Source organism: Schistocerca nitens, chromosome 1 (assembly GCF_023898315.1).
Source record: "Schistocerca nitens isolate TAMUIC-IGC-003100 chromosome 1, iqSchNite1.1, whole genome shotgun sequence".
NCBI classification, from domain to species: Eukaryota; Metazoa; Arthropoda; class Insecta; order Orthoptera; family Acrididae; genus Schistocerca; species Schistocerca nitens.
In genome coordinates, this window is record NC_064614.1 from 1,102,408,438 (window position 1) to 1,102,416,640 (window position 8,203).

General features: G+C 43.6%; 1 pseudogene; it reads left to right on the plus strand.

Annotated features, from left to right (window-relative positions):
- Positions 1–1,232: 1,232 nt before the first annotated feature.
- Positions 1,233–1,350, plus strand: LOC126211588 (5S ribosomal RNA; annotated as a pseudogene).
- The last annotated feature ends 6,853 nt before the right edge of the window (positions 1,351–8,203 follow it).

Below are 8,203 nucleotides of genomic sequence, written 5' to 3' on the forward strand. Positions count from 1 at the left end.
ATATCAGGTGCGAATTAATGACATCTCTTCTACACTTTTACTTGAACCAAAATTCATTGCTTTACGACTTCCTGTTCTGTATGATTTCTTGAATCTGCTTGACCAGGTCAAGGAAGACTTCAAGTCAGCGATGTTCATCTCAGTTGCGATTCGCAGAGCTGTCTCGTTGACCTCAAACAGTGCATTGCGTCTCACAAGTAACTCTACATTCTTCATATCTCAAGAAAACTCCTCTAAAGAACTGTTATACATATTATTATTTAAAGTTCACGGCTTTGCGTTGGTTATTAATAGGGTGTAAAGAGGCTTTGTGACCAACCTGTAAATCTTTCAGATAGTTTTCAAAATGGCTCTGAGCACTATGGGACTTAACTGCTGAGGTCATCAGTCCCCTAGAAGTTAGAACTACTTAAACCTAACTAACCTAAGGACATCACACACATCCATGCCCGAGGCAGGATTCGAACCGGCGACCGTAGCGGTCGCGCGGTTCCAGGCTATAGCGCCTAGAACCCTCGGCCACCCCGGCCGGTCAGATAGTTTTCTCTTACAACTTTGCGAGTTTCAGTTTGCACATATTTATTATTTTGTGTAAGTCTTTCTTCGATTTATACAGTTCATGATCAGATTTTACGAAAGGAAACCGGGTTTACACACTGCTTAACAATAGGCTTCAAACATAATGAATACTAATTCAGTTTTATCTCCATTGTTAACCCTTCTGCTAATGCAAAAGCAATTAAATGAGTTGCCAATTTATTAAGAGAAACTATCAATGAAAACTTAAATTCGGATTAAAAATTACAATCGCGTCTAGTCGTGATAACTCTTTACCGATACGCCGTCAAACAAGGTTATGCGCTTGAAATGTTGCGCATGCGCAGTCCACCACAGTTACGGTCGAGGTGTACAATTCTCCAGCTGCCCGACGGTGCTCGTGGTCGTGCGGTAGCGTTCTCGCTTCCCGCGCCCGGGTTCCCGGGTTCGATTCCCGGCGGAGTCAGGGATTTTCTCTGCCTCGTGATGATTGGGTGTTGTGTGATGTCCTTAGGTTAGTTAGGTTTAAGTAGTTCTAAGTTCTAGGGGACTGATGACCGTAACTGTTATGTCCCATAGTGCTCAGAGCCATTTTTTTTTTGCCTGACGGTCTACATATTTGGTAATTTTCAACATATTTTAAAAATAGTTGCTCTGTCTTAGTATATAATTTTTGACAGTGTCTTTCTTTCGGTGGCAACGGCCTTGCCGCAGTGGATGCACCGGTTCCCGTGAGATCACCGAAGTTAAGCGCTGTCGGGCGTGGTCGGCACTTGGATGGGTGACCATCCAGGCCGCCATGCGCTGTTGCATTTTTTCGGGGTGCACTCAGCCTCGTGATGCCAATTGAGGCGCTACTCGACCGAATAGTAACGGCTTCGGTCAAGAATACCATCATAACGACCGGGAGAGCAGTGTGCTGACCCCACCCCCCTCCTATCCGCATCCTCCACTGAGGGTGACACGGCGGTCGGATGCTCCCGGTAGGCCACTCGTGGCCTGAAGACGGAGTGCTTTCTTTCGGTGTTATCCTTCTGTAAAAAAAAATTCAGGATAGGTTTCGACGTCTGACATTGGACCACACCCTTGTCGGTTTTAATGGTACTTTAAAATGGTACTTTAAAAAGAGTCTTGGTGGCATAAAATTCAAAAGATGAAATTTACAATAATTGTCGGTAGTTGTTTCTTAAGGATCAGGCGGTCGTACCCCTTCGTCACTATGTGAACGTTGTAATTCAGATCAGTGAGGCTAGGATAGTCAGGAACACAGCGGTACGTTTGGGGCAGTAATCAGGCGAGACTGGCCGGTGCCTGTGGAGTGAGATAGTAAGCTGCCCGCTGGCTGGGCGGAAGGCGCCCGCCTGCGACGCAACTTGGCCCCAAGTAGCAACTCGCCGCCGCCGCTGCTTCGGCGTTAATTAACAAGCCCTAGTTGCAGTTACGGCGCGGCGCACCTGTTACTCGGCGTGGGACGCCTCTATTCTGCGTGCGATCCACGCCCGCAACGATCCGCTAATTTTTGAGCACCAATTAACTTCGTTCCGGAAATAGCGAGCCTTCGCAATAGCGCTCGTGTGAGCCCGATCGCATTAGCCCTCAAGTTCCCCTGCGTAAACTCGAGGCGACACGCGGTCCCCAGAGTGAGGGCTTGTCGCCAAACAACCTCAAATAAATGGAACCCACGAGATTACATTTTCTTCCATGTTGCCACTCAGATCTGTGAAAGGCTGCATTAGCGCCAAAGAGACTGGCACAGGCATGCATACTCAAATATTTACATCTAAATCTACATCTACATCCATACTCCGCAAGCCGCCTGACGGTGTGGGGCGGAGGTTACTTTGAGTATATCGGTTCTCCCTTCTATTACAGTCTCGTATTGTTCGTGGAAAGAAAGATTGTCGGTATGCCTCTGTGTGGGCTCTAATCTCTCTGATTTCATCCTCATGGTCTCTTCGCTAGATACGAGGTGTGGCTAGAAAAAAACGGACTAGTACTGGTGAAACAATAAAACGAATGCAATAAGGCTGAAAGTCGCGTGGCCTGTCACGTGACTCTCGCTCCGCCTACTGCTCGAGTTTCATCTGCCTCCTGCACTCAGTCTGCCCGTGGCGTCTGTTTTAAGTAGTTGACGTTTTGTCTGTGCGTCGGAAAATGTTGAGTGTACAGAAAGAACAGCGTGTTAACATCAAATTTTGTTTCAAACTAGGAAAATCTGCAAGTGAAACGTTTGTAATGTTACAACAAGTGTACGGCGATGATTGTTTATCGCGAACACAAGTGTTTGAGTGGTTTAAACGATTTAAAGATGGCCGCGAAGACATCAGTGATGACACTCGCACTGGCAGACCATTGTCTGCAAAAACTGATGCAAACATTGAAAAAATCGGTAAACTTGTTCGACCAGATCGCCGTTTAACAATCAGAGCAGTGTCTGAGTTAACAGGAGTTGACAAGGAAAGTGTTAGGCAGATTCTTCATGAAAGTTTCAACATGAACAAAGTGTGTTCAAAAAGTGTCTCACAATTGAACAGAAGGAACGCCGAAGAATGATTTGTTCTGACATCCTGGAAAACATTGAAAGTGATCCCACCTTCTTACAAAATGTTATTACTTGCGATGAATCGTGGTTTTTTACTTACGATCCCGAAACTAAACGCCAATCGATGCATTGGAAAACTCCTGGTTCTCCACGACAAAAAAAGCACGAATGTCAAAATCGAAATTCAAGGCAATGATGATTGTTTTTGTTTTTTGACATCAAGGGGATTGTGCACATTGATTGGGTACCAGAGGGACAAACAGCGAACCAGCATTACTACATTAGCGTCCTGGGTACCCTACGTGAGCGAGTACGGAGAAAACGGAACGATTTGTGGAGAAAAAAGTCATGGATCCTTCACCAAGACAATGCCCCAGCTCACAGTGCGTTGTCAGTGAAGACGTTTTTGGCAAAACACAACATTCCCATCTTAGATCATCCACCCTACTCACCTGATTTGGCCCCCTGTGACTTTTTTCTTTTCCCTAAAGTCAAGCCAGCTTTGAAAGGAACTAGATTTGAGACTGTTGAAGCAGTAAAAGAAAAAGCGACGGAAGTAATCTATGGACTTACCGAAAATGATCTGCAGCATTGCTATGAACAGTGGAAAATTCGTATGGAGCGGTGTAGAGACCGAGGAGGAGAGTACATTGAAGGAGATAACATGAAATTGTAAATAATTGTAAATAAATGTTTTTTCCAGCATCAGTCCGGTTTTTTTCTAGCCGCACCTCGTATAAAGGAGGGAGCAATATACTGCTTGACTCTTCGGTGAACGTATGTTCTCGAAACTTCAATAAGCCCGTACCGAGCTACTGAGCGTCTCTCTTGCAGAGTCTTCCACTGGAATTTATCTATCATCTCCGTAACGTTTTCGCGATTACTAAATGATCATGTAACGAAGCGCGCTGCTCTCCGTTCGATCTTCTCTATTTCTTCTATCAACCCTATCTGGTACGGATCAAGCAGTGGGTGAACAAGTGTACTGTAACCTACTTCCTTTGTTTTCGGATTGCATTTCCTTAGGATTCTTGCAATGAATCTCAGTCTGGCATATGCTTTACCGACGATCAACTTTATATGATCAATCCATTTTAAATCACTCCTAATGCCTACTCCCTGATAATTTATGGAATTAAATGCTTGCAGTTGCTGACCTGCTATATTGTAGCTAAATGATAAAGGATCTTTCTTTCTATATATTTGCAGCACATTACACTTGTCTACATTGAGATTCAATTGCCATGTAGTACATGTAAACAGGCAGAGTACTGTGCTGCGGTCGGCAATGCCCATAGAGGCAACAAGTGTCTGGCGCAGTTGTTAGATCGGTTACTGCTGCTACAATGGCAGGTTATCATGATTTAAGTGAGTTTGAACGTGGCCTTACAGTCTGCGCACGAGCGATGTGACACAGCATATCCGAGGCACCGTACGACCATTTCACGAGTGTACCGTGAATATCAGGAATTCGGTAAAACATAAAATCTCCGATATCGCTTCGGCCGGAAAAAGATGGGGCAAGAACGGAACCTGCGACGATTGAAGAGAATCGTTGAACGTTACAGAAGTGCAACCCTTCCGCAAATTGCTGCAGATTTCAGTGATGGGCGATCAACAAATGTCAGCGTGCGAAACATTCAAGGAAACATCATCGATATGGGCTTTCGGAGCCGAAGGCCCACTCGTGTACCCTTGATGACTGCACGACAAAGATTTACGCCTCAGCTGGGGCTGTCAACATCGACATTGGACTGTTGATGACTGGGAACAGGGTGCCTGGTCGGACGAGACTCGTTTCAAATTGTATCGAGCGGATGGACGTGTACGGGTATGGAGACAACCTCATGAATCCATGAACCCTGCGTGTCAATAGGAACTGCTCAAGTTAGTGGAGGCTCTGTAATGGTGTGGGGCATGTGCAGTTGGAGGTATTTGGGAGCCCTGATACGTCTAGACACTACTCTGACAGGTTACACGATCGTAAGCATCGTGTCTGATCACCTGCGTCCATTCATGTCCATTCTGTATTCCGACGGGCTTGGGTAATTCCAGCAGGACAATGCGACGCCCCAAACGTCCAGAATTGCTATGCAGTGGCTCCGGGAACACTCTTGATTTTAAACACTTCCACTGGCCACCAAACTTCCCAGACATGAGCATCACTGAGCAAATCTGGGATGCCTTGCAACGTGTTCAGAAGAGATCTCCACCCCCTCGTACTCTTACGGGTTTATGGACGGCACGTCGTGTTGTGGCACTTCTGCGTGCTCGCTGGGGCCCTACACGATACTAAGCAGGTGTACTAGTTTCTTTGGCTCTTCAGCGTATTTTGATGTAACTGCAGTCCTGTGCATCCAATTTGTGTATTTTTCCCGAAAGCGCTGCATTTTACTCTTAATGTAAGCGCTCTGGAGGAAAGAAAACAAAGAAGAAGGAACAAATTTCTATTTAAATTGTCTTGATTGCAATAATTAGTAACATGGCTGACTGGTTTTAGCTGATGATAAGTTATCACCAGAACTATGTAGTTTGTTACACAATAATGTATTGTATTTTGTGACCATTTCTGTGGTACGTTACTCTGTAACAAGCTACATGATTCTGATGATGACTTCTTACCAGCTGAAACCAATTACCAATGCTACTAATTACTACGGCCAAACAGTTTCAATTAAAACACATGCGAAATTTACATCGCGTGCTCCACACACAATGTCTAGCTTCATAGAAGAAGAGCTTGGTTAATGGAACATCTGCTACTAGGTTGTTCCAGCCTTCCCAACCGCCTGCTGCCAACCCGCGGTCCACGAGCAGGATTGGTCAGAACGCTCGTGCGTGGGAGGCCTATGTGACAACTCTGCAACGGCTGAGCGCTCACGGACAAGGTTGGCCGAGTGGTCAGCGCATGCGCGGAATACAATAGCGCCGTGTGGCGGGTAGCCTATACTAGATGCGCCTGTCCGTAATCGAACGAGTGCCTCTGCCCCGTGAGGCAGCGTTGGAACAGCCCAGTATTGCTTCCATGAACCTGGCGCTGGAGGACGAGGACTAGAACATGCAAAACACATCTATACTAATAAAAAAACTGTAAAACCGTCGTGTCTGTCTGTTTGTTTGAACCACTGATCTCCTTTGAACCACTGATCTCCAAGAGTACTGGACGAATTTTCAAAGGGCTTACACATTCAACTAGAGTGTAGCTCTGGACAACATACAGGCAATCATCAAAATCAGATTAGGGAGAAAAAGATATCGTAAATTAAAGTTTTATCCAAAGTCGGCGTCTCTCTGTGTTCTGTTTGACCACGTTGATCTCCGGAACTAGCAACAGAATGATGAGGATGACACGGCGACCGGTCGGTACCGTTGGGCCTTCTAAGGCCCGTTCGGACGGAGTTTAGTTTTTTATTTACAGGAAACTTGAGCGTTACTTGGAGCAAAAACGGAAAACGAAAAACAAAAATTTATCGTGGTTTAAAGTTTTGTTTAAAACCGTTTGATTAGCTTTGCAGTTAGGACTTTTAACCATCACGGCATAGTACACCAAAGAACCAACAGATGTCGCGGTTAGTTTCGTAGTACATCAAGGAACCAACAGATAGCACTCTTAGTTTTTTTTAACTCAGTGACAGGTGTATTTTCGAAAGTACGTCAGTTATAAAATCAAGCGTCGCACTCTTATCTTCACGAATACAAACTAACACTGAATTTACTTGCATAGGGCCTACAGATTTCATGATTTAAATAATAAAAAGCGCACCAGGTATTTTTTGATGCTTAGCTCAAGGTGTTTAGAGACTTTGTTCTCATTTTCAAGGGCATTTGTTTACGTCAACATACTTGGTGATGCTGGCATGTGTGATTTTTTGCCTCTATTGCGTCTTTTTTGAAGCCAGAATGCAATCGGAAAATCGAACAGAATGAATCTTTCAGTGTTTTTAAACGCGTATGTTAGAAACGGTATTTTTGTTTAAATACTTACAGGTATTGTGCGTCCTCCATTATACAGAATATCGCGTACACGCAAATCATCACTTAATCTGTTTGTTACAAATCATGCTACGTAGATATTGCAACACTATTGTTCACAATGAGTTCAGTTTGTTTATAGTCAGTGTTGTTAAAGTGATATTTTGCGTTATATATATATATATATATATATATATATATATATATATATATATATATGTGTGTGTGTGTGTGTGTGTGTGTGTATGTTGTAAATTATAAAAGGTATTTTTACCACCATTAACTACTAAACTGTAGATTACTTTATTCTTTTTACATTTTTAATGATGAAATGTACATATTTGTGAAAATTGTTACAGGTATCTCATGCAGGAGAAACATTTGAAGAAATTTACACAGGGCAAACAAAATCCCAGTGAACAAAGAGGACAGGCTCAGGGTGCTGTGCACCTTCTGCTCTTACAGATTTTCACTTTTCAGTGTCGTTTTCTGATTGGTTATGAATATATTACGGCACTTCGTATCAGTTTACTTACGTTTTCAAGTCAACAATTGCCTATACCTTCCTGGTTAAATAGCATGTATGCCCTGTGAAGTTGCTAAAATAGATATTTTCCACTGTGAAGTTGGTCCACGATAGAAACCAGTAGTGAACAAATGTATTGTAAGACAGCATAGTGTGTATCATGCATTTCTCCAAGTATATCGGTGCTGTTGACAGTCACGTGAAAGAAATTTTTGATCAAAGAAATCTTACTTATCATAAATGAAAAGCGCTAGTTTGCTTTTGTTCTACTGTATTAATTTATTGTGGCAACCGGGTTTCAGCTTACAAGGACATCATCAGACGTGTACTGAAAATTGTTCGCTACACCTGGCAGAAGAGCGACATAGTCTGCGAACGTTAGCGTTGATAACTGTTCGCCGTGCACAGGCTGGTTATAATCAAACGTTCGCTACTTGGTGGGACCCTATGAGTGACAAGTGATCGTAGGACAATGAAACATTCTGGGAACATTTGTAAGGACATGCCGAAGAGAAACAACAAACATACCATTGAAAGAAACTCATATTGATTTCCACATGAGAGGGTAAAATTTTGTAATGACATACCATATTTACGTTACAGGTTACAAACGTCGCCCACTGTGA